The following is a 27,624-nucleotide window of genomic DNA, read 5'->3' as shown; positions in this document are numbered from 1 at the left end:
ACTTGAATACACACATACACACACACTGACACCTTGAACACACTCTCACTGAAGTACAGTTCTCTCCATAAGCATGCTGACACATGAACACACAAACACACACACACACACACACACACACATACACACACACACACACACACATACACACACACTGACACCTTGAACACACTCTCACTGAAGTACAGTTCTCTCCATAAGCATGCTGACACATGTAATAAACTGATATCAGCAGCAAAGACAATGGAAGAAGCATTTTATGCAATTACACACACACACCCACACACACATACACACGCATGCACATATGAACACACATGCATACAGAAACACATATGTCCACGTACGTTCACACACACAGCACTCTCTTTCTCCCTGTATTTATCTTTTGAATTTAAATATATATTAACACATTACCTCTCTCTCTCATTCCCTCTCTCTCAAACACACACACACACACATACACACACACACAGCGCTGGACATGCTGTCAACACACACACACAGCGCTGGACATGCAACACACACACACACACACACTCACCTTGTGACATGAGTAGAATCAGAGTAATGAAAGAACAGAAGAAAGATCCAAACAACCAAGAGGACGAAGACATGAGTGCAGAGAGAGAGAGAGAGAGAGAGAGAGGGAGCGGGTGGCCTCTTAATGAGAGAGGGAGGAGAGAGAGAGAGAGGGAGCGGGTGGCCTCTTAATGACAGAGGGAGGAGAGAGAGGGAGGAGAGAGAGAGGGAGTGAGAGGAGAGGGGGAAAGAATGAGAGAGAGGGAGTAGAGAGAGAGAGAGGGAGGGAGGGAGAGAAGAGGAGGGAGCGTAGCTTTGAGTAGCGCAAATCTCCAAAGACTCAATGAGCATGAGTCACTGAATGGTCATTACACAAACAGAGAAACACAGAAACCCAAAACACACACAAACACACACAAACACAGAGAGAGAGAGAGAGAGAAACACATACAAATGCACTTGCTCACTCTCTAACACACTCACAAATGTGTGCATGCATGCAAACACACATGCACACACATGCAAACACACACTCATATAAAAACACACACACATGCAAACATACACTCATATAAACACACATGGAAACACACACTCATATAAACACACACACACACACACGCAAACACACACTCATATAAACACACACACACATGCAAACACACACTCATCAAAGTCAAAGTCAAAGTCTGCTTTATTGTCAATTTCTTCACATGTCAAGACATACAAAGAGATCGAAATTGCGTTTCCTACTATCCCACGGTGGAGACAAGACATATTTTACCAATTAGGTCCACAGGCAAACATAACATTCAAGTAACAATATAAAAAGTAAAAATAAGAAGGCACATACAATGAAGAAATAAGAGCAGCAAAATTTGGTAGAAATTGTGCAATTGTGCATACAGTAGACAGTCAATATAATAGTGCAAAAGTCAGGCCAATAAATGGCTGAGGTAGTTTTGTTTGACCTAAGTATGCAAGTGGCATAGTGGTGCAAGTTATGTAAGAGCAGCAGAAGTGTGTTCAGAAGTGTTCAGGACAACAGGACAACAACAACAAGTTGCAAGTGTGCAAGTGTACAAGAGGAGTAGTGCAAGTGGAGTAGTGCAAGGCAGCCGTTGTGGGTCCAAAGTCCAGGATGTTATGTAGCTGAGGGTGGAGGGGGGAGAGGGGGGAGAGAGTTCAGCATCCTAACAGCCTGGTGTATGAAGCTGTTGGTGAGTCTGGTGGTGCGGGAGCGCAGGCTTCTGTACCTCTTCCCAGAGGGCAGTAGATCAAATAGATTGTGAGCGGGGTGACTTGCATCACTCACAATTGTGGTCGCCTTGCGGGTGAGGTGGGAGGTGTAAATGTCCTTCAGGGAGGGAAGTGAAGCACCAATAATCCTTCCAGCTGTGTTCACTATGCGCTGCAGGGCTTTCCTGTTGTATTCAGTGCAGCTTCCGCCCCACACAGCGATACAGCTGGAGAGGATGCTCTCAATGGTGCCTCGGTAGAATGTGGTCATGATGGCTGGTGGAGCACTTGCTCGCCTGAGTTTCCGCAGGAAGTACAGGCGGCGCTGAGCTATCTTCGCCAGTGATGCAGTGTTGGTGGTCCAGGAGAGGTCTTCACTGATGTGCACCCCCAGGAATTTGGTGCTGCTCACTCTCTCCACCACAGCACCGTCGATGGTCAGTGGCAGGTGTTGGTTGTGACCCAACACTTCATATAAACACACACACACATGCAAACACATACTCAAATAAACACACACGCAAACACACACTCATATTAAAGGGGAACTTGGCAACTATTTCAACGTAATAAACCAGTTTAGAAATCATTTGGATGGTTAAATGACCTGTTCCGGTGAAAATGGTGACTTTCCCCGCTGCGCCTAGCATCCACAGGCGGAAAACCAACCTTGCAACATTGAGACTACCGTCCCGGAAAGAGAAGTGAGAAACAAGAAACTAGTTTTAAATCGTGTTTCTTACCTTGTAACATCCACATAGTTCTGCCAAACTTATGCTAACCGTTCGCTAGCTTGTAAACAAATCCATGTGCTTTATCGTTACCTTTTCCCACAGTTTGAAATAGCATAATGCACAATTTATCCAGCAGAGGGGGAAATCCTGCCAAGTTTCCCTTTAAATATCATATACAGTTAAAACAGATAATGGAAGGACTTTATGGTAGTGGTTCCTAGATACAAGGAAGTTTATTGTCACATGCATATAGTTACTGGATGTAAGAAATGCAGTGAAATTATGTCTGGTGTCAGCCTATTTGTGCATTTATGGGGGAGGGGGGTAAAAAGTGCAGTAGAAGAGGGGTTTATTAATATATAAGATTATTGCTAAGGTAATTGAGATGGTTGCTAAGGTGTTGCTAGAGTAGGCATGGTGTTCGCTATGCTAAATACAGTGGTTGCTATGTTGGTTGTTAGGGTAATCATAATGGTTGCTATTATGGTTGTGGTTGCTAGATTGTTGCTAGGGTAATTGACATGGTTGTTGCTAGGGTAGATATGGATGGTTGCTATGTTGTTACTAGGGTAATTAAATTGGTTGCTAGGTTGTTGCTAAAGCAGACATGGTGGTTGCTATAGAAGTTACTATGCTGGTTGCTAGGGTAAAAATGTTGGTTACTATGGTGATTGCTAGGTTGACATTACAGTAGGGGTTGCTAAGTTGTTGCAAGCGAAGTTGAGATGATTGTAGTTGAGGTGATTGCTTTGGTATTTATAGTGGTTGCTATGCTAAATGAAGTGGTTGTTATTCTGGTTGCTAGGGTAATCATGTTGGTTACTATGGTGGTTGCTAGGTTGACATTTTGGTAATGGTTGCTAGGCTGTTGCTAGGGTAACTGGTAATGTGAATCCAAGGAATTACCAATACATACAAAGCGGTTGCTAGGATGTTACTAAGGTAATGAAAGTGGTTGCTAAGGTGTTGCTAGGGTGCCTAGTATCAATATTCAATATATCAAAATTTGAATAGTATCAAAATATCAAAAAAGTTTAAAGAGTAATTGAAATGGGGATAGAGAGAGAGAGAGCAAAAGTGAAGAAAGGGTCAGAAAAGGTCATTCAAGAGCTACATGTCAAAATGGCAGCACAGTCATTCAAGAGCTACACGTCAAAGTTTGAACCAAGTTTCTATGCTAAATGGTTCAAGTGAAATTATTGGCTAAAGTAGAAAATTACTTCTCCCCACGCTGCACCTATCAGTGTACACAGTGGCATTAGTGTAATTAGACAGTGATGATGTGACCTGTACATGACACAGGTGTATAGACCTGTAAGTGCACGATACAGGTGTTTATAGACAAGTATACATGACACAGGTGTTTATAGACCTGTAACGTATACATGATACAGGTGTTTATAGACAAGTATACATGATACAGGTGTTTATAGACAAGTACACATAATACAGGTGTATACAGACCTTGACGTATAAATGATACAGGTGTTTAGATCTGTAAGTGCAGATAAGTATAAGTATATACTGTATATGATATATGAGTATGCTGAACGTGCAGGTGTACATATATGATGAGTATGCTGAACGTGCAGGTGTACATATATGATAAATATGCTGAACGCACAGGTGCACATATATGATGAGTATGCTGAACGTGCAGGTGTTTGGACCATGAACAGGTGTATTAGAGAAACAGGTGTGTGTGTGTGTGTGCATGATATGTGTTCTGTGAAGCCCCAATGGGTGGCAGTTAGTGCACCCAACTTTAACACTTATTCTCTCACATTTTCTCTCACTTTATTCTTTATTCTCTCACTTTATTCTTTATTCTCTCACTTTATTCTCTCACTTTATTCTCTATTCTCTCACTTTATTCTCTATTCTTACTCCTCCATGCCCCAGAGGGGACATAAGGCTCCAGAAATATCTTGTGTCAGAAAATTCAAAAAGTTTACTAACAACCCCAACACTGGTCATAGTCAAGTAATGACCCCAACACTGGTCATAGTTTTAGTGGTTCTTGATATTTTCTATTTTCTGCAAGTTGCAAACCATCTCAGACAGGATCTTCTCCTGCAGCAGGTTTCCCCTGTGTGTGTGTGTGTGTGTGTGAGAGAGATTTCTTAGATGTGTGTGACACAGAAAGCTGACAAAAGAGGGAGAGTGCAGAGGAGAAGTGATAAAGAGAACTCAGAGATCACACACACACACACACACACACGCACGCACACACACACACACACACTCATGCACACACACACACACTCATGCACACACACACACTCATGCACGCACACACACACACACACTCATGCACACACACACACACGCACGCACACACACTCATGCACGCACACACACACACACGCACGCACACACACACACACTCATACACACACACTCATGCACGCACACACACACACTCATACACACACACACTCATGCACACACACACACACACTCATACACACACACTCTCATGCACACACACACGCACACACACACACACACTCATGCACACACACACACACGCACACACTCACACACACACACACTCATACACACACACTCATGCACGCACACACACACACTCATACACACACACACTCATGCACACACACACACACACTCATACACACACACTCTCATGCACACACACACGCACACACACACACACACTCATGCACACACACACACACGCACACACTCATGCACACACACACACACTCATGCACACACACACAGACACACACATACACACACACACTCATGCACACACACACACACGCGCACGCACGCACACACACACACACACTCATGCACACACACACACGCACGCACGCACACACACACTAACTCTCCTGAAGACTGAGGCTTGGTCCCTAGGGAGAAGAGTGTGCAGAGTGTGACAGGCACACATGCATATGTACACACACACACACACTCACACACACACACACGCACACACACACACACACACACACTCACGCACACACACACACTCATGCACACACACATGCACACACACACTCATGCACACACACACGCACACACACACACTCACGCACACACACACACCAGAGGCAGCTCGCTCAGGCACCTTACTCTGAAAACTCATCAGTCAGAACACACAGAAGCATGAAATTTTAACACACTCTTGGTTTGGAGCACACACACACACATATACTCACACACACAGACACACATACTCACACACTTGGAGCGCACAGACACACACACACACACTCTTGGCTTGGAGCGCACAGACACACACACACACACTCTTGGCTTGGAGCGGGGCTGAGCACAGTATGATGGCGTCTGCTATTCCTCTCACCCTTTAGCCGCTCAGAGAGAGATAAAGATAAAGAGAGAGACAGAGAGAGAGAGAGAGAGAGAGATAGAGGGACAGAGAGAGAGAGATAAAGAGAGAGAGAGACAGAGAGATAAAGAGAGAGACAGAGAGAGACAGAGAGAGGGGGAGAAATAGAGAGAGAGAGAGACAGAGAGAGATAAAGAGAGAGGGAGAGAAATAGAGAGAAATAGAGGGACAGAGGGAGAGAGATAAAGAGAGAGAGGAGAGAAAGAGGGAGGGATAGAGAGTGTTGTGATAGACGTACTGTTAACATGGAAACACTCTGCATTCCGCACAGCTGCATCATGCCGAGCGGCAGCCTCCCAGCCTCTGAGAACACCATGGAGACGCAGGAGGCCAGTGAGCAATGCACCACACACACGCACGCACACATGCCTTTAAAATACACCACACCAGGGCTCAAAATTAACAATGTCCCCGGGACCATAAAAAATGCCTCCGGGACACAATAGAATGATGTCTGGGACAACTCTGGGACAGTAGAAAAAATGGCAAAGCAAATTTCAAAATAGGTACTTTTTTCCTAAACTGTAAACGTATCTTTCTCGTCTGAATAAAATTATACAAAATTTGACCTGGCGTAACGGTCAGCTGGCAAAAGCAGCGTTTGCCAGCTGATCTGTAAAGAAGCGGTTTTGTACACGCAGCCTTACAACACTGTTTACTGCTCTTCAAATCACTGTAGGCTACAATGTTATTTTTGGTACACATATAGTAAGATACCCAAATGGGCTGGGTGCTTGCATTTCCTTACTGTAGGAATCCGCCGTATTGGTTAAATGAATATTAAGTGACTCATAGACTTCATGACATTGTGAACATTTTTGACTGATAGTGTAGGCCTAAGGTTACACTGGTGTTCTAAAAAAAAACGAGACAGTCTCTGACTAAAACGCTGCGTGTTTTCTGTCAGTGAAAGACAAACGTCACCAATATCATGCTGAGCTAAATAGCCTACTGCAACTGCGATTTCACAAAACGATAGTGTTGCAAGGTAGCCTATAACAATGAAAACAGTTATTTAAGTTAGCATTTGACATTTCGCTGTGGCAGTTCTAAGGCTAGGGGTGTCTAAACTGCGGCCCACCACGCACTTTAATCCGGCCTGCCGAGCATTTAATTAGGGTATCATAGGCCACTCGTTATTTTTTCCAGCAATAGACGACGTTGTGGTTAACTTTAGGCTACTGCATTCTGCTTTACACTCTTCTTAGAGAACGTTTACAATGTCAAAACAGCTTGTTACATCGAGATACATAGTTGCAGCAGATCTAACTACGTTTTGCTACTTAATTTAATTGGGAACGCATTTGAGTGTGCACGAGAGGGTGAGAGCACAGCAGGAGAGTAGCCTATCTGACAGCTTCGCTACTTATTGTTTTCACTGAGATCTGTGGCCATGACATCACATCAAACTGACAGTGAAATTAAAGACATGTGAAAATAGATTATTGACGGAATGTTTTACAACCCTGTCCGTCAAAACGACGGACAATGAGAACGTCTAGTGCAACTCAAAAAAGAGCCAAAAGCGCGACCTCTGAAAATGAGTGTTGTGTGAAACAGCAGATGATTAATGTTAATAAAAATGGTGTTTAATAAATTGTTCAGAACTTACATGGTGGACCAGAATGAGTTAATTAAGTGATGCAAGTTACTGATTATTATGCTGTTTATTATGTAGAATGGGAAAAACAAGAACTTGGATTTGGGACACTGGTGTTTAAGTCCGGGACAGTGCCAAGTAGAATTCGGGACAGCTGCGAGACACTGAGAAAAAAAGTTAATTTTGAGCCCTGCACCACATGCACGCACGCACACACACATGCCTTTAAAATGCACCACACACACACACGCACACACACACATGCCTTTAAAATGCACCACACACACGCACGCACGCACACACACACAGCGCGCACACACACACATGTGCACATGCCTTTAAAATGCACCACACACACGCACGCACACACAGCGCACACACACATGCCTTTAAAATGCACCACACACACACACACGCCTTTAAAATGTACCACACACACACAGCGCACACACACACACACATGCCTTTAAAATGCACCACACACACACACACACACACACAGCGCACACACACATGCCTTTAAAATGCACCACACACACACGCACACACACAAATGCACCACGCATGATTAATTCAATTTCTCGAGGGTGGTGGTGGTGGTGGTGTCGGTGATGTTGGTGTTGGGGGTGGCGGTGGTGATGTTGGGGGTGGTGGTGGTGATGTTGGTGGTGGTGGTGGCGGTGATGTTGGTGGTGGTGGTGATGTTGGTGGCGGTGATGTTGGGGGTGGTGGTGGTGATGTTGGTGGCGGTGATGTTGGTGGCGGTGGTGTTGGGGGTGGTGGTGTTGGTGGTGGTGTTGTTGGGGGTGGTGGTGGTGGTGATGTTGGTGGTGGTGGTGGCGGTGATGTTGGGGGTGTTGTTGGGGGTGGTGGTGGTGTTGGTGGCGGTGATGTTGGTGGTTGTGGTGGTGGTGATGTTGGGGGTGGTGGTGGTGATGTTGGTGGTTGTGGGGGTGGTGGTGTTGGTGGGGGTGGTGGTGTTGGGGGTGGTGGTGGCGGTGATGCGGGAGAGCTTTGAAGCTGGCGGAAGGTTCCAGCGCGGCGGAGATCCACTCAGGCCCAGACAGGAGGCCTGCAGGCCATCTCTTTGTTCTGCTGCTGTGCTGCTTGTAGAATGACTACCACGATGATGACGCGACCACACACACACACACCATAATGATTATCACAGTGACGCCGCGACCACACACACACACACACACACAATAATGATTATCACAGTAATGTCGCGAACACACACACACCATAATGATTATTAAAGAAGCCCTATGCAACAATTTTAGCAAAAACGATCTTAATTATGCAGGTTGAGAGTCGTTCTGATGGTTCTACAACACTTTTTGGGTCGTTTGGTGGGTGCTTCGTCTCCCTCTGCTTCTCTATGGCGTTAGATAGCTGCCTTAATTATGTGAGTGTAACAGAGGTCGTCTCTGCCCTCCCTCGATCACTCTGCATTGTGTTGTAGTGGAATAATGGTGGACGCCACAACCGACCTTTGCTTTAATATTTATTGCTCTGAAATATATGACAAAACAAACACACATCAGGCAGGGAGCGAGCCAGTCGTGTCACAGCTCCTCTGACTCAGGACAGTAGCAAAAGAGACAGAGGAAGGGGCCACATGAACACCCAAGGGGTCCCCAGCGTGGGAACCAACCCCTGCCACACCCCCCCCACCACCCACTGCACCTCAGAGGCGTGGGAAACCACAAAACATGCCCATAGAACCTGATGAAACGATGGGGAAATTCAGCATAATTACCCGCTACACGAGCGCGTAAAGAATGAAAACCAGCGTAGATATAGGAATCGAGAGCGTAAATACATAAACATGAGCAGTGGACAATAATCTCGTCGTGAATAAACCTGTTATCACAAGCACAAAAATTACAATTACGTTCACTGGTCACGTGGCCGCTCACCGGCACTGTCTTCTGCTCGCTCTCGCTTCGGAAGTTTCAGCACTCTCGTTGTAAAATTTCCAACCGGAAACACATCATGGACCAGGCTCGACCAGACGATCAGACTGTATCGATTGAATTCTAACTGCTATTAACTACTATCAGTTTTGTCCACCAGATGTCAGCATTCCAAACGTTACTTCAGTATGGAGCCAGAGCGAGAAAACGTGAGTTGAAAAATATTTTACTACATTAGTTCATGTTGATGTAGCGTTACACAAGGATGAATGACATGACATTTGGTTTTCAGGTTCAATGGCTAAAAGTATAGCTTCAATTTTAAGAGCCATTTTTCTCAAATGAACGTTAGATGCTAGGAGCTAGCCGTTAATGTCAAGTTAACGTTAACGTCAGACAGAAACCAGCCATTTTAGCTAGTTTAACGAACCAACTATTTCAGTGTTTTATTTGGTGAAATGGTGTAAAACATAGTTTTTAAACACTATGCGGGAAATTCTGAGCACGGCTCAAAACTTAATACGAGTTATCTCGCCGTCTCCCGCTGGACTACAGGGAATGAGGTTTGTTTTATTCATTGTGTTGAAATTGATGTAGATGGGCTGCCTAGCGTCGCAGTTTCGCTGTGAGAATCATGCAATTTCCATTAATGTTAGTTAAATTGTCAGGCTAGTATTTCATAGCCATGGTTCTCTGAGGGAGATGAGTGACACTGACCTCGCACGACCGCTCTTACGCTATCCCATAGAGCCTCGGTCTGAACGAAAGAGAACATCAGGCTATTTTACGTTCTCTGAGGGAGATGAGTGAGACACAGACCGTGACTTTTTATCGGATAAGGCTAGGCATAGAGTCACAGTCTGTGTCAAACGAATCGACCGAAAGAGAACTGTTACTTCTATACTCTTTGCTGTTAATCCTCAGTGTTCCCACCGACGGGACGGTTATCCCCCTCCCCGCAACATTCTAAATCAATTGTATGCACCATTTTGCTATGTAACATGTAAGGGATAATGCCCGACGAGGTGTCCATTATCAGAAATACTTACGAAATAAATAAATAAATATGAAATCAATTATTAACACTAAATGAGTTTGACTCTTAGGAATCCAAAAATGACAATTTTTTCATGTACAATCATATAGTGGTTTACATTCTCAGATTAATTTTACTATGTCTCAATTAAATTTGATCCAAAATGCCCCCCCCGAAGAAAATGATCATATAGCATAGTATATTATTAGACAGACAATTAGAATGTCTTCTGTTGAAACTTGTCAGCCCTGTTGAATGTTAAGACAAAATATGCTATTCTATGCATATTCACGTGTATGTATTCTTGTTTGTATCATTTTGACAATACAGTGGACAGACTCAACCCATTGCACCCCAGCCCCCACGCCAGCCCTCTGTTCAACAAGAAATGATGAGGTTGTGTTCTGATGGATGAAATCTTGTCTTGTCAATTTTTATCATTCTTTATCTTACACTATATCAAGCAAATTTGTTATTTTTATGTTTTTAGATCATTTCCAGGGGTGTTCCAAAAGGGCAGTAGAGGGAAGTCCAGGTTTCTGCCCATGAAGAGGAAGGCACCAAAAGAACTACTAATAACATTTTACCTCCTGCCTCACACGACACCTAAGACCCCACACAGCTATTCAAGCTGGCCAAGGCAAAAGAAGCGATTGCGTCAACAACAACCTGACTCATGCTGAAGTATGTGCTAGAAGCAGTTTAACACACACACACACATATATTGGTACAGTATCACATTGTTGACACCTTTTGTTCATAATCAGTTGTCCGAGATGCTGTGCCTTGAACACCCCAAATTAAGATGCCTGGACGGAGGTTGGCTCCTCTATAAAGCAATGGGTATTATTTTAAGAATTGTGGTTTAAAAGATTTATTTCTTCTACTTACTTTTATGTTTCTGTATTGATGACATTTTTGCGGTCTACTTTCATTCTCATTGATTTAAAGGATGTAACACCCAAAACACACCCATGACTGATTAAGAAACCTAAGAAAACCATTTTACACCCAGCATTTGATCACACAGTCACGCCATTAAATTAGCGAATGAGGACTAGACACACCTTAAATGTCTTTTAACTTCTTGCCTCTGATCAGACGTTTCAGATCGCCAAGATATGTCTCTCATCAAACACACTGATCAATGAATGGCTGCCTTACACAGAATTGTATGTAAAAAATAAAATATCCATGTATCCTTATAGGAGGAAGTGGACAGAGGCCCCTGCATGTCATCGCTCCTGATTCAGAGGCTTTGGTCCAAACGGCGAGCAGTGGTGGCAAATCCATTCTGTATATAGTTCTACTTCAAATTGAAATCGAAATGACGCCATTACCTGTTACTTCAAAGCTATTCGAAAAGATGCCCAAGGCTTGCTGCAGCCGCTGCAATGAAAAGATGCCTTTGCAGCTTCTGGCTGTCCATGTTAAAGAATGTGAAAGTCCCGACACCGATGAAGACAGAACCACAGTAAGTCACTGTGTTTTAATAATTTCCATGTATTTGCATAAGGCCAGTGTCTTGTGGTTGCTCATATAATGCATTGATTGTTTTCAAATCAGTCAGTCAACATTGATTCCGATGTGGAATATGTAGATGAAGAACCATCAAAAAGGGTAATTCTACAGTATAATCTATTTTTTCCCTGTAATTGATAGAATTTGTCATATGCCCAACTTAGGTTGCTTCATATGCATTTCCCATATTTGTAGACTGATTGTCCGATTTGCCAGGCACGATTCCTCCTCGATGCCCTAGAAGTGCATGCAAGCACACGTGGTGAAAGGTAAGAATGGAAACTGTTTCTCCTTCTGCAATTGTTATTGCTGAAATAAATGTAAAGTGACATTATTTGAACGACATTCTGAACATGGTGAATTAATGTTTTTGTGTTGAATAAAAAAAAAAACGGAAGCTTTCCTGTGGTACAATTTATCTATGATATTGTGTATATTTGTCAGACCTGAAGAAAACAAACCTTTCGTTGGAGAAGCCAAACCTCAAAGGTCAGAACTGATTTTTGTAAATATACGTTTGAATTGTAAAATTAATAAATAAATGATTAACATTTCAGCCTAGATGACATCTTACAAACCATAGCCACACAGGTGGACGACTCGCGGACTTTCTCAGTGTGTGTGTCAAGGTCCAATTTCTTTCATCGAGCCATACAGCAATGGAAAAGACAAAAGAAGAGCACCCTTAGAGTTTGTTTTGTGGGAGAGGCAGGTGTGGACACAGGAGCAATAAAAAATGATTTTTTTACTGGTAATTGTCAATTCACGCTTCTAGTACAGTACCGTTCACAGTTTCCATTCCACTCCATTTTAGACAGTGCACATAATGTAATCTGAAAACTGCTGCCCTGATTACAAAAAGCAATGAAATTGATGGTCAGCTGGTATTCTGTCTATAATCGTGTGGAATGAAAATTTCTAAGTGACCCCAAACTTGACCTGTAGTGTACATTTTTAGTAATAATTTTTGTTGGTACTTTTGTACTTGGGCTCTTTAACTCTAGTGCCCTTTTTTTTTTGCAGACTTGATGTCAAGAAAACCAGCCATATTTCATTTAATTTAGCCCTCAAAAGTAGAATGGTGTGTTGTTTCATTATCATGGACAATCAGTTTAACAGCAAGAATTCTCCATTTCAACCAAATGTAGCCTACAAAGGGGCGATTAACAACAGGTGAACCAGAAGCATGCATTGTGTAACCGGTTAGATCAAGCTCATTATCCTTATCTCAAATATAGGCTACTACCCAGATAGCAAGCAGATATCGGACCACCGGTAGATAGGCTACTTGTCGGCAACCCGCGATGGTAATGTTAGACCACCGCCAGTCCGCCGTATAAATGAATAAAGAAAATGTTGTCAAAGCTGCGGCTCGTTAGCCCAGCGGACCGCGGTAGAACCGATATGCAAAAACTCAGCGGTCCGGCGGTGGCTAGTTCTTATCTGACGAACGAGCAGATCTAGTGTGACAACGGCGTTCTTATGGAAATGTTGCTGTTGCGAGTTGTTGCACTGGTTTAAATTGACAGTTTACGTGTTGAATTACACAATAGAACATGTTTTGCAGTAAATTGCTGGTTTGTAAAATGTAGCAGCTCGCTCAGTCTTGTTGCGAGTCCTGGCTCTCTCTTGCTGACTGCCTCCCTCTTGCCGCCAGCAATTTTAAACTGCGTGACGTAATACAAAAAACATGGCTGAATTGGATGTGGGCTGGGCTTAATGTCAAGCCCCGCCTTCACGCAGGCTGCAGCGAGATGCTCCTCGAAGCATAAGAGGTCTCGCGGGGGAAAGACTACAAAAGAAGGTCTCGCGGGGGAAAGACTACAAAAGAAGGTCTCGCGGGGGAAAGACTACAACCGTAAACAACCTTTCCATTTCCGGTAGCGCAGTGATATCAAGGAGCAATGAGTGATTTTACAAAATGGCAAATAAAACATGACAGAAACTGTATTTCGCTAGGCTACTTGTTTTGGAACATCAACGAACACCACTAACCACTCGGTGAGTTGCAAAAAAAAAAAAGCCTTGCTGTTAAAGTCCTGGCAGGAAGCGATTACATCAACGTTTTTTGGAATATCCAGTTTTTAATATTTTTTTTCCGAAGTGTTTACAACTTAGTGTTAACTAATAATTGTTGCAAACTGGTACTACGAACAAAATATTAGTGCATTCCTGGATCTACATCCTTATGCATGCTTCCTGCCAGGACTTTTACGGGCTTTTCCCAAATCACAGAAGTAACGTTGACGCAGTGGTATAGTAGCATCCATCAGGCAAGTCTTATTTAAATAAACTCCTGGTGTATTTACAAACTTTTCAATGCCTCGTTTTATGATTAAACAACATACTGTAGAAGTTTCATACCATTCAGGGCATTATTAGTGGGGTAATTTACGAGATAAAAGTTGGTACCATTAGACTGCAGAAACTCATTAGTTTCTGACAGCACTACTCGACCAGTGTACAAAATGTTCTGCATTCCTCTGGGGGAGGGGGGTAGCTAGGTTGAGGTTAGATACCTCAAAACTGCTGTTTACTAAAAGCAAGAATCACACCTTCAAGTGGGGGGAGGGACACACATACACACTATCTGGGCCTCTAGAGTGGGGGAGGGACACACATACACACTATCTGGGCCTCTAGAGTGGGGGAGGGACACACATACATACTATCTGGGCCTCTAGAGATTGGAGTGAGATCAGTAGATTAAAGAGAGAAACATTTATGGCTGCAGATTTGAAATCACAATTCCTTTGCATTCACTATTATTATGGTAAGTGTCACTAATCTACACTGACTGTGGAATGTGTGATGCAAAACATGTCTTTATTAGGCTACTTGATCAAACTGGTTTTGTTGGGCCATGACTTATGCCATAATATTGCTTGTTGTTCATTGTTTTCTAGAGTGACCGTCCAGTGATAGCCTGACGAGCCAGACCCACATGTAGGGTCTGGGCACTCACCGTTCGCAGCGCTCAGTCCAAGGGGCGGGATAATCGGTTGTCTTTCAAATTCCCTCTGCACGCAATAGGAAAGCGCTATGAGTCCTATGCGTTTTCCCACCAGCGGAGCTAGTTGGCTAGTTCAAACTTTTGCCAACTTAATTAAAGCTTAACTCGTGTCACACTGTTCGCCAACAGCAATATTATCTTATTTGTTTTCAAGTAGCAGGGAATTCAAGCCAAACCGTTGCAACACTGCCATCAATCATTATGTTAAGCCCGCCTAACGACTCTATACACGATTTGATTGGCCTAATAGAAGTTTAATTTTTCGAGCTCACAAGCAAATGTAATTTGCTGCCGCTAGGGTGCGTCTAGATTTCTAGGCTAGTCCAGTGACATACTGCAGGTTGAATGTCAATGTGCCCATCCTACGCCTGTGGTTTATTGTGGAGTTGGAGACCACGGCTTGGGCAATGAATTGGAAGTCCTGATATACATGTATGTCTATTGGCTTGCCCATGGACTTTCCTACAGTGTGGTGTTGCGAATTTTCAGTGTGCCCAAATCCACCGTTCACAGGATCATACACAAGGTGGCACAGTTCATTTGGGACAATCTCCATAGAGCCATTGCCTTTCCGAAGCCAGCCGACCTGGATGCTGTGGCTGATGGATTTGCCCAGCTTTCTAAGACACCCGTCCTCAACAAAGCTGTTGGTGCTATTGATGGTTGTCACATACGAATAAAGCCCCCATCAATTAAAAAAGTTCCTTTTATCTGGCCAGAAAGTATCCACCCAATGGATATTTCATCCTTGGAGATGGTGGATACTCTTGTTTGGAGACACCAATCTGCCTCATCACTCTGTATAGGGAACCTGTGAATGGTCGGGTGCAAAGAAAATTTAATCACCATCAGTCAAAGGCACGTTCCATTGTGGACAGAGCTTTTGGCATTATGAAGACTCGTTGGAGGCCCACACTGTTCAGGGCTGTGGAGGTCAGTCCTACATTTGCACCCCAGGTCTTAGCATCCTGTGCCTTCATGCACAATGTTTGTATTGACAATGGAAATCACCTGGAACCAGACAATGATGTGACACGGGACGTGATGGGACCAGAACCTCCCCTACAAGAAGTTCCGGAGGCACACGAAACACCAGGGAATGCCACAAGGGACAGCCTTGCTGCCTTGATCGACGCACAAGCCCCTCGCAAATGTTCTTTTGTGCTGTTCTATTGTGGACATATGGTTAGTTTTTTATAATGTTATTTATATTTCTATTAAAGGGACACCAGGCAACGTTTTCGTGTTAATTACTCATCTTCGTAAGTCGGTATATGGTTAAATGACTCATTACAGGGCAAATGAAGACTCTCTCGCCCGCCCCTACTGCCTGTAGGCAGAATATCCCGCTTGCAAGTTCAGTGTATAGTACCCGCCGACCGAAGCAGGATCAGTTTACAGCACAGAGGCAGGCTAACGAAACGCTAGCGATTGTTGCAAACGTGTGTCTAATGGCAGAGCCGGCGAAGAAGCAGCGAAAACCCTTGACGGAAGACGCAAAGAAAAGGAAAAGAGCTTCAGACCCAGCGAGGGGGAGTTTCGTAGAGAAAAAGCATCAGGCTTGCCTGGTGTCCCTTTAAACCTAATTCTATTTTGACAACATGTTGGTTATGGTTCCCTTTATAATGATCTAGATATGCAATTAGTGTATATGTTTGATGATTAGTCAAGAACCTTTAACACTCGCAGGGGTTGGTGTAGTGGGGGGGTGGGACGAGCAGGGGTTGGTGTAGTGGGGTGGGATGAGCAGGGGTTGGTGTAGTGGGGGGGTGGGACGAGCAGGAGGAGCAGGGGTTGGTGTAGTGGGGTGGGATGAGCAGGGGTTGGTGTAGTGGGGGGGTGGGACGAGCAGGAGGAGCAGGGGTTGGTGTAGTGGGGTGGGATGAGCAGGGGTTGGTGTAGTGGGGGGGTGGGGCGAGCAGGGGTTGGTGTAGTGGGGGGGTGGGACGAGCGGGGGTTGGTGTAGTGGGGGGGTGGGACGAGCAGGAGGAGCGGGGGTTGGTGTAGTGGGGGGGTGGGACGAGCAGGGGTTGGTGTAGTGGGGGGGTGGTGTAGTGGGGGGGTTGGAGAGAGGGAGCAAAATTGAATCATGTAAAGATGTCGGTGATGAAGAAACAGATCTCTATCCAGAGACTTTGAACCTTCAAATTCTCCCACTTCTTAGCTGCCTTATTTCCTTCCAGGCCCAGTGGGTACAGTGGGTACAGTGGGTACAGTGAGTGGGTATCAGTGGGTACAGTGGGTACAGTGAGTGGGTATCAGTGGGTACAGTGGGTATCAGTGGGTATCAGTGGGTATCAGTGAGTGGGTATCAGTGAGTGGGTATCAGTGGGTATCAGTGAGTGGGTATCAGTGGGTACAGTGGGTATCAGTGGGTACAGTGGGTATCAGTGAGTGGGTACAGTGGGCCCAGTGGGTATCAGTGAGTGGGTATCAGTGGGTATCAGTGAGTGGGTATCAGTGGGTACAGTGGGTATCAGTGAGTGGGTATCAGTGGGTACAGTGGGTATCAGTGGGTATCAGTGGGTATCAGTGAGTGGGTACAGTGGGCCCAGTGGGTATCAGTGGGCATCAGTGGGTACAGTGGGTATCAGTGGGTATCAGTGGGTATCAGTGGGTACCAGTGGGTATCAGTGGGTACCAGTGGGTATCAGTGGGCCCAGTGGGTATCAGTGAGTGGGTATCAGTGGGTATCAGTGGGTACAGTGGGTATCAGTGAGTGGGTATCAGTGGGTATCAGTGAGTGGGTATCAGTGGGTATCAGTGAGTGGGTACAGTGGGTATCAGTGGGTATCAGTGAGTGGGTATCAGTGGGTATCAGTGGGTACAGTGGGTATCAGTGAGTGGGTATCAGTGGGTATCAGTGAGTGGGTATCAGTGGGTATCAGTGAGTGGGTACAGTGGGTATCAGTGGGTATCAGTGAGTGGGTATCAGTGGGTATCAGTGAGTGGGTATCAGTGGGTATCAGTGAGTGGGTATCAGTGGGTATCAGTGGGCCCAGTGGGTATCAGTGAGTGGGTACAGTGGGCCCAGTGGGTATCAGTGGGTATCAATGGGTACAGTGGGTATCAGTGGGTACCAGTGGGTATCAGTGGGTACAGTGGGCCCAGTGGGTATCAGTGGGTATCAGTGGGGCCCAGTGGGCCCAGTGGGTATCAGTGGGTATCAGGTCTTTCACTGCTTTCCTATAAACATACAAATACAGTGGGTATCAGTTAAGTTTGGACGGTTTCCTGCATGAATCGCGCACCATATTCTCGGCAGAAATGGCAGTATAAGTATAAGTATATATACGTTTTTGATCCTGTGAGGGAAATTTGGTCTCTGCATTTAACCCAATTGGTGAATTAGTGAAACACAAACAGCACACAGTGAACACACAGTGAGGTGAAGCACACACTAATCCCGGCGCAGTGAGCTGCCTGCTTTAACGGCGGCGCTCGGGGAGCAGTGAGGGGTTAGGTGCCTTGCTCAAGGGCACTTCAGCCGCGGCCCACTGGTCGGGGCTCGAACCGGCAACCCTCCGGTTACAAGTCCAGAGTGCTAACCAGTGGGTCACGGCTGCCCCCCACAAACTGCAGTTGACACAAACAACCACAAGGTGGCACTTGGGAGTTCCACCACTACTATTTTTGATGTGACTTGAATTGATGCTTCCATGACGCAGTTTCCAAGTCAGTAGAACAATCAGAGACAGTTGAGCCATTACCAAAGATATATGATAATACAATAGCGTGAGTTTATATATGTGACCAGGCATGGCAAAACCAGGCACGTGTCTCCCCAGAGACATTTTGAGTTATTCACAGATTCTGAAAGTGTAGTTTCAAAGCTATCCAATGTCTCACTCATGGAGATCTGATAATATTTGAATAAGTTGTAGCCATTTTAAAGTATATACATCTCAAAGCTACAAGCTGAGAAATCAGGCTTTTCAATTTGACTACTTTCTCCCTCAATCCATGGGAGGGGAACACAATGGTCCTCATTTACATGACATTAAGATCAACCCTCCCCCCTGTCACGGTCACTGATCTGTCAGCCTGCAGTGCTAATGACCCATTGAAACTATCTGTAATGGGTTAGAGAACCAGCTAGTAGCAATGGATAAAGTAATCTAAAACAAACATGAGATCACTTTAGAAAAGTTGTAGAATACCAAGGCACTCATCTTCTTTGTAGTTAAAATGCCTTTATTTTAATGGGCACAACATAATTAAAACACTTCGACGCGTTTCGGCATGAAGCCTTCGTCAGGAAGTTGGTAGCACTCCAACTGGACTTGATTCTCAAACATGAGATCACGTTTGCAAACCATGTTATTTTGAATAAACACCCAGTGCAAGGCACCAGGTTGCCAATGGATTTAGCAGGTTTAGCAACGGATAAAATAGTCTAAAAAGCGAACTATACAAACATGAGATCACGTTTGCAAACCCTGTTAATTTGAATGCACACACGATGCAAGGCACCCTGCCATCAGTCAAAACAAGACATTCTCGCATTATTCAAATTAATTGCCCACCGAAACTATCTGTACTGGGTTTTGGCTAGTAACATATGGTGCCAATAGCTAACGACAGTAGGCCTACGTTAGCTAGTAGCAATGGATAAAGTTTCTAACACACAAACTTTATCCTCGTCAAATGTAACTGTGGAAATAGCATCTGATATCTTACGATCTAGCTCCTCTGCTGCCAGACCGAGAGATTCTTCCTCGTTGTAATTATCTTCGGCTAAGGTCAGCTCTAGATTAGGGATGTTCTCCAATGTAATGAAGTCGCCTTCATCATCAGATTCAGGTCATCTGCAATCCACTGTGCTTTGTCCATCTCCATTCCAATTGTAAACAAACAGCATGCTGGTTCAGTAAGTAGCCATGAGGTTCATAGACATAATATACATAGACGCCGCATTGGCTGCTGGAAACAAGAAATGCGGCCGCCATCTTGGACCGGTCATACTCCTCGTTGCGTTGCAGCAGAAGACACAAGATGACAGCACTGTGCAGCATGTTCCTTCTCAAATCGGCGGACCATACTCGATGGATTTACTTTTCACAAGTAAGATTTAACATAACCGTACTATTGGTTGTATTTTGTGAATAGAATATTACCAGAGAGCTGAGAAGGAGCAATCTTTGATATTACTGTATGAAAATCGTAGCCATCTAGCTAGGCTATGTTTACTCGGTGTTCACCCGGCTATGAACTGAGACTTGATAAGTCATATTCCATAACACTGACTTAGATTACAACTGACACAAGAAGGCTATTGTAGAAATAAATCATACTAGATTTGGCCGGCGAATTTTACACAAGTGGCACAGACTAGCCTATTGGGCAATCGCTAGCTGCTACTTGTAGCCTAAGTGTGTTGGTGGTAGCCTCACTATTTCCTGAATAAAGTAACTTTTCAATAGCTCAACTTCTTTATTTATCAAGTAGCTTAGCCAGACAAGCTACACTTTTCTTGTCATGTGAAATTAGCACAATTTAAAGTAGCTTCCTATGTAGTGAACTAGCCTACTGCTGTGTCTGTGTTAGGCTACTAATACATTTGACTGGGTGGTAGTTTTGTGTAGTGTTTTATTCATGGCAGAGTAACTGATAGTTTAGCTCACTAAAATTTCGAAGTAGCTTGCCCAACACTGTATTATTCACATGTCATTTACCCTAACAAGAATAAGATGCCTCTCAAATTCCTTTTCATTCATTTATTTATTATTTTGTATCTCTCCAGAACAACTGCCTTGTTCAAGAAGACTGTGAATGAACTGAACGGTCTCCTCACACCCCTGGAACTGAGGAAGGTGCAGCTCTTCATTGCAGTACTGCAGGGCATCTGCTACACTGTGACTGAATGTTTGATTTATGAGCTCCACCTTCATCACCTGCATTCGCCACTCTGTGTCCCATTTTCCCATCGTCTGGTTGACTCAGTCCTCTTTTATGGAGTTTACCCAGTTTACTATGCCATCTTATTTGCCCACCTGCTGTCTGAAGCACTTTTGTTCTCAGCCAAAGTGTACCCAAGCAATTTTAGCAAGGTGGGAACATAAAAAATGACATGCACCAGTTGTCGAAATCATAGAACCAACTGCATGACGGTAACTCTGTCTCACTGAGCCTGTGAAGACACTCCCTGATTCTTTACTGATTGCAATGAACGGGTTGATCTTAGCAGTTTCTAAAATGTTTCTTAATTCCTTTTTATTTAATCTCTTCATTGGGGCTGGAACCTTTCTGTGAACTGTAAATAACAGATGCTGTTGATGAACCCATTGACACTGTACAAGTGACAAGTCACCTTTTTGTCTTGAATTGATGAACTGTTACACTTACTATGCCAAACCAATGTCTGTTTTTTAAGGATCAGAAACAAACCTACAAACTTGCACTTTACAATATTTATGGAACTTGTCTAACAAATGCTGTTGATATTGAACCCAGTTACTCCATTTCCTTTATGCCACACCAATGTCTGTTCATCACTTTATTTTTAATGGCACTGAACTGAAAATGTTAATGGATTTTTTTCTGTAAATTTAACTCATTAAAACTTGTATCAAACCAGTTTTTGTCTATGCTGTCAAACGTGGATTAGTTATGTTCCCAGTTTTTATATTGGATGTCATCACTTTATAATATATCATATATATCAGAATATTCTATTACTGTTAAGCCCACTATGAATATTATAACACACAACCATGTTTCCTGTATCATACAGCTTTTCTACTGGGAGGTTTACAACTTATTCTGAGTCAATTTACCCAAGTTTGTCACTAAACCACATAGGCCTACTTGGAATACCCCTCAGATGTCTGAATGGCACTGATCTCACTTAAATGTTTATGGAACCTTTCTGTGGACTGTGAATAATGCTGTTGATGGAACTTTTCTGTCAACTGTGAACTATATTTAACTCATTAAACTTGTATCAAACTAGTTTTGTCTATGCTGTCAAACATGGATTATGTTCCCAGATTTGATATCGGACGTCAGGTCACTTTATATCATATATCAGAATATTATATTACTGTTAAACCCACTATGAATATTAAAATACGCTAAATCATGTGTCCTATATCATAGCTACATGTATGACCTTTGCAGCAAAAAAAACGCGTGAGAATCTGTTCGGTATTCAGTGAGATATGATTAATTAAGTGCGCTGACAGCTCATCTCACCGGCCAAACAGATTACACTGAGTGGAGTGGATGACCGGTCCAAGATGGCGGCTCCAAATCTCGTCAGCGTTAGTGAGGAGTAGCGGTCGATGCGGCGTCTATGTATATTATGTCTATGTGAAGGACCACTTAACTAATCAATAAAAAAGAAACGCACGGACTACCTAGCTAAAAAACAATTAAAAATAGACCTAGCAGTATATTAGCCTCACTGAACCACCTTGCTTATTGTCTTTGCACTTTGCTTAATTGTGTCAGAGGATTCATATGATTTAAACTGGCATATCTGATATAGACAGTGTTGTAGAACTGTTTGAATTTACATACAAGTTGGTTCAATATTGCAAACAACTCATCTATATTATATTTGACCACTTGGGATAGCTTGCGGACCACACTTTGTGAAACACTGGTCTACGAAGATCATGACAGTGATCCAGTCAAATCTTTTACTGTCTATGGTCAAATCCTAGCCGAGCTATAACTGTAGCTCGACTTACCTGTGCATGTAAACATACTGACTGACTGAGATAATTTGTTATAAAAAAAGACTGAAATGTTTTGACTAAAACTGACTAAGACTAAGATAGCTTTAGTTTTCTTTTGACTAAAACTAGACTAAAATTATGAGACTTTTAGTTGACTAAAACTTGACTAACAAAAATGATATTTGAATGACTAAATATGACAAAGACTAAAAAGGACATTTCGTCACAAGACTAAATTAAAAATAGGTGACAAAATGAACACTAATGTAAAGTTGTAGTTTAAGGATGTATGACCCCTTACTCTTGTAGGAAAACATGGGATCAAAAACGGCAATAATAACACCGGCGTGGAGTGCAGCCGAATGCAGCGGAGCACTGCGTGCCCTGTGGACTGGTCCAGTAGCCTTTTCTTACGTCCAGTAGCCTCATACAGGTCTACCAGTGGTGGAGTATGCAGCCGAATGCAGCGGACCACTGCGTGCCCTGTGGACTGTTCCAGTAGCCTTTTCTTACGTCCAGTAGCCTCATACAGGTCTACCAGTGGTGGAGTATGCAGCCGAATGCAGCGGAGCCCTGCGTGCCCTGTGGACTGGTCCAGTAGCCTTTTCTTACGTCCAGTAGCCTCATACAGGTCTACCAGTGGTGGAGTATGCAGCCGAATGCAGCGGACCACTGCGTGCCCTGTGGACTGGTCCAGTAGCCTTTTCTTTTTTTTTTTTTGAACTTCTTTTTATTTTGTTTTCATATCAGTCATACAGTGCATCAAAACAAATTCTTATATGACAAAGTTGAATAACACATGTCAGTTTTAGCGGGTTCAGATAGGTAAGTCCATGGTTTAAGGGCATAGCCCTCAAGGATCAAATACTTAAAGACTGATTGACATCATTCAAGTTAATACATTGCTATTCCTAGATCTGCCTTCAGGCTCCAACAGAGAAGACACAAAAACAAAGACTAAAACAAGCACAGTAAAGAGAGGGAAAAAAAAAAAAAAAAAAAAAAGTCACATTAAGTGGAGATGCAAAACAATAGAGGTCCAGTTATTGAGGAATGCTTCTGACTTTAGCTGTAAAACTGCAGTGATATGTTCCATGTGATACACCTCTTGGACTCTATCCCTCCATTGGACTATTGTGGGGGGCTGTGGCTTCAACCAGGAGGCCGTTATGACTTTGTTTGCAATTAGCAGAAGTGTCCTTAACAATTTTGTATGGCTATCCTCCAGGAAGTCCTCAGGTACTATGCCCAATAAAAAATGTATTGGTTCCATCGGCAGGTCTATAAATAAGCACTGCTTTATTTCTCTTTGAATATTTTTCCAGTATTCTAATACTTTTGGACAATCCCAAAATATATGTGTATGGTCCCCCAGTGAGCCACAGCCCCTCCAACACACAGGTGAAACATTACTCCACTTTGAAGAAACAAGTGGTGTTCTAAAATATCTCATTCTTAGCTTCCAACCATATTCCCTCCAACTGAGGCTATTTGTTACCTTATGCCCTTGTTCAAATGAAGTTTCCCACTGTTTGTCAGATATTACTGTATTCATCTCCAATTCCCATTTATCTTTAATATCCAAATTGTTCTCTCCAAGGTCTTCTTGTAGTGCCTTATATAAATATGATATACATTTTTTTGTCACTGTTCCCTGTATAATTGAAATGAAAAGATGCTCTATTTTAGATGGTAGGGAACAAATCTTTTCCCATTCTTTATGTTTCTTTAAATAGTCTCTTATCTGTAAGAACCTGAAAAAATCTTTGTTTGCCAAATCGTACTTTTCTTTAATTTGTTCAAATGATTTTAACACCGTTCCCTCAAATAACTGGTCCAAGACTTCTAAACCCTTGTCTTTCCATCTTTCAAAACCCTTATCTAGTCTTGCTGGAATGAACTCTATATTTTTAGCTATGCTTATGGCTCTGGATATGGTCGTAGGTGATTGTATTTTTTTTCTTACAGTAGACCACACTTTCAAAGTATTTTTAACCCATATGTTTGTAAGCTTTTTCATCCTAGCCGTATCTAAGTTGAGGAATGGGAGAGAGTTCAATGGAACATCTAGACATTCAGACTGTTCCATCCCTACCCAAACAGTATCTTTGTCTTGAGTTAACCAGGAAACCATGGATCGTAATTGGGCTGCCCAGTAATATTGTTTCAAATTAGGTAAATTCAGGCCTCCATTGATCTTTGTACATAGTAATCTTCTGAGTTTAAGTCTAGGGGGTTTGCTTTGCCATATGAATTTAGAAAACCATTTTCCTATAGTGGTGAAAGTAGCTGAGGGGACAGGAACAGGCAAAGATTGGAAAAGAAAAAGCATTCTGGGGAGGATGTTCATTCGAATAGTCTCCACTCTTCCCATCAAAGAGAGTGGCAATAGTTCCCATCTTATAAGATCTGCTTTAATACAGTTCATCAACTTCCCATAATTGGCTGTGAACAGTTTTGATAGATCTGTAGTTAGAATTATTCCCAAGTATCTGAATCTTTGTGACCAGCGAAAATGAAGACTTCCTGTTAATTGTGTAGGCCACTGCCCCTTTAACATCATAGCTTCTGACTTGGATTCGTTAATCTGATATCCAGAGAGTTCACCATACTCTTTAAGAGTGTTCATTAGAGCAGGTACAGAAACAATAGGATCACTCGTATAAGTTAAAATGTCGTCAGCATATAGTGATATTTTATGTTCTGTATTTCCCATATCCATTATCCCCTTTATTTTCTCATTCTGTCTAATAGATGCCGCCAAGGGCTCAATGTTTATGGCAAAAAGCAGGGGGCTAAGACAATCTCCCTGTCTCACTCCTCGCTGCAGGCCAAAGAACTCCGAGCAGCATCCATTCACTCTGACTCTTGCTTTTGGCTGTTTATAAACAGTTGTTACCCATCTTATAAATTTTGAATGAAAGCCCATCCCAGACAATGTCTTAAACAAAAACTCCCAATTCACAGTATCGAATGCCTTCTGTGCATCAAAGCTTATAAGCATCGACGTCTGTTTATTTTTCTTTGCACAGGTAATTATGTTTAAAGTTCTTCTTATGTTATTAGCACCCTGTCTGCATGGAATAAACCCTGTTTGGTCTGACTTAATAAGTGATCCAATATGTCTTTGAACTCTTTGCGCTTAGATGCTTGTCAACAATTTCTGATCATTACATAAAAGGCTAATAGGTCTATATCCTTCACATAGCGTTGGATCTTTTCCTTCCTTGTGTATCACAGATATGATGGCCTGTGACCAGGTCTCAGGAGGATTACCCTCAGAGAGAGCATATCTAAACACCTCAGTTAACACTGGTGTCAGGTCATTAATAAAGTACTTATAAAATTCTCCAGGGAGACCGTCAACTCCTGGGGATTTATTATTTTTTAATCTCTTTATTGCATTTCTTATTTCTTCATCTGTTATGGGTGATATCATTTGTAATGACGCATCCTCTGATAATGTGGGGAGCTCTAGATTTTTAAGGAAGATGTTGGTGTTATCAGTTGTCGTTTGTGACTTAGGTTCCATATATAAATTATGATAGAAAGTTGCAAATGCCTCTACCACTTCTTTGGGGTGTGAAACTGTTTTACCATTTGTTGGATGAACTACTTTGGCAACAGTTCGGTTAGCCTGGGCTTTGCGAAGTTGAAAAGCTAAAAGACGGCTAGCTCTGTTTCCATTCTCATAGTACCTCTGTTTAGTAAATCTTAGAGCTCCTTCTGCCTTCAGTGATAACAGTTTATCTAAGGCTTTTCTTGCTTCTGTAAGTTCAGTAATAACGTTGCTTGAACCTGCCCCCTTGTGTTGCCTCTCTAACACCTTTATTTTATTTTCTAGCTCCAGCTGTTGTTCCACTCGCATTCTCTTCAGTTTGGATGAAACCTGTATAATCTTCCCTCTCATAACTACTTTTGCTCCCTCCCATAGTATTGTAGGGTTGACTTCCCCATTATCATTTGTCTCAAGATATTCTTTTAAATGTTGCCTCAACTCCTCAACAATTTCAGTGTTATTCAGTATTGATACATTCATTCTCCAGTACTTGAAGAAAGAGTGCGTTCCTAAGTGTAGTTTCAACATGACTGGAGCATGGTCACTTATGGTTATAGGCTCAATATGACAGTCAATTACCTTATACATATATTGTGGGGGAATATAGAAAAAGTCAATTCTAGAATAACTGTTATGCACATTGGAGAAAAAACTGAAGTCTTTCCCCTTGGGGTTTTTAACTCTCCATGGGTCTACAAGGCCCAATTCAGACATGAAATTATTTAACATATGTGTTTTAGGACTTGGAGGCCCCTTTTCCATTGGCGTCCTATCCATCTTTCCATCTTGTACTGCATTAAAGTCTCCTCCTACTATCAACATTCCTCTGGAATTATCTGTTATGATATTTGCCAGCTCTTTGAAAAAATTTGGGTCATGCTCATTTGGAGCATATACATTTAGAATTGAAAATTCAAGTTCCCCCACACTTCCCACCACCATTACAAATCTTCCTAATTTGTCCTGTACCACCTTTTCAGTACTGAAAGCCAAAGCTCTGTTTATTAAGATGGCCACCCCTCTTTTCTTTCCATGTGAAGCACTATATACTAGACTAACCCATTCTCTTCTTAGTTTCATATGTTCATTTTCACTTAAATGAGTCTCTTGTAGCAGAGCAATTGAGCAATGTGTTTTTTTCAACTGATTGAATATTTTTTTCCGTTTTATAGGGTGATTTAAACCATGGACATTATAACTGACTATATTTAAATTATTCATAGACAACTGTACCCCTTCATACCTTTTAAAATAAACATCCTTTCTTCAATATAAAATGCACCTATATATGACTGCACAGGTATACCGTTTACATGTAAAATCAAACAATGCAAGAAACAAGAACACACAATCAACAGGAAGAAAGAACTGACTTCCAAAAGCCCGACTGATTTAAAAAGCATCAGTCTCAACGAGG

The sequence above is a fragment of the Alosa sapidissima genome, chromosome 8 (assembly GCF_018492685.1).
Source record: "Alosa sapidissima isolate fAloSap1 chromosome 8, fAloSap1.pri, whole genome shotgun sequence".
In the NCBI taxonomy this organism is placed as follows: domain Eukaryota; kingdom Metazoa; phylum Chordata; class Actinopteri; order Clupeiformes; family Clupeidae; genus Alosa; species Alosa sapidissima.
The sequence above is the reverse complement of the archived record's forward strand: the minus strand, read 5'-3'. Positions refer to the sequence as shown.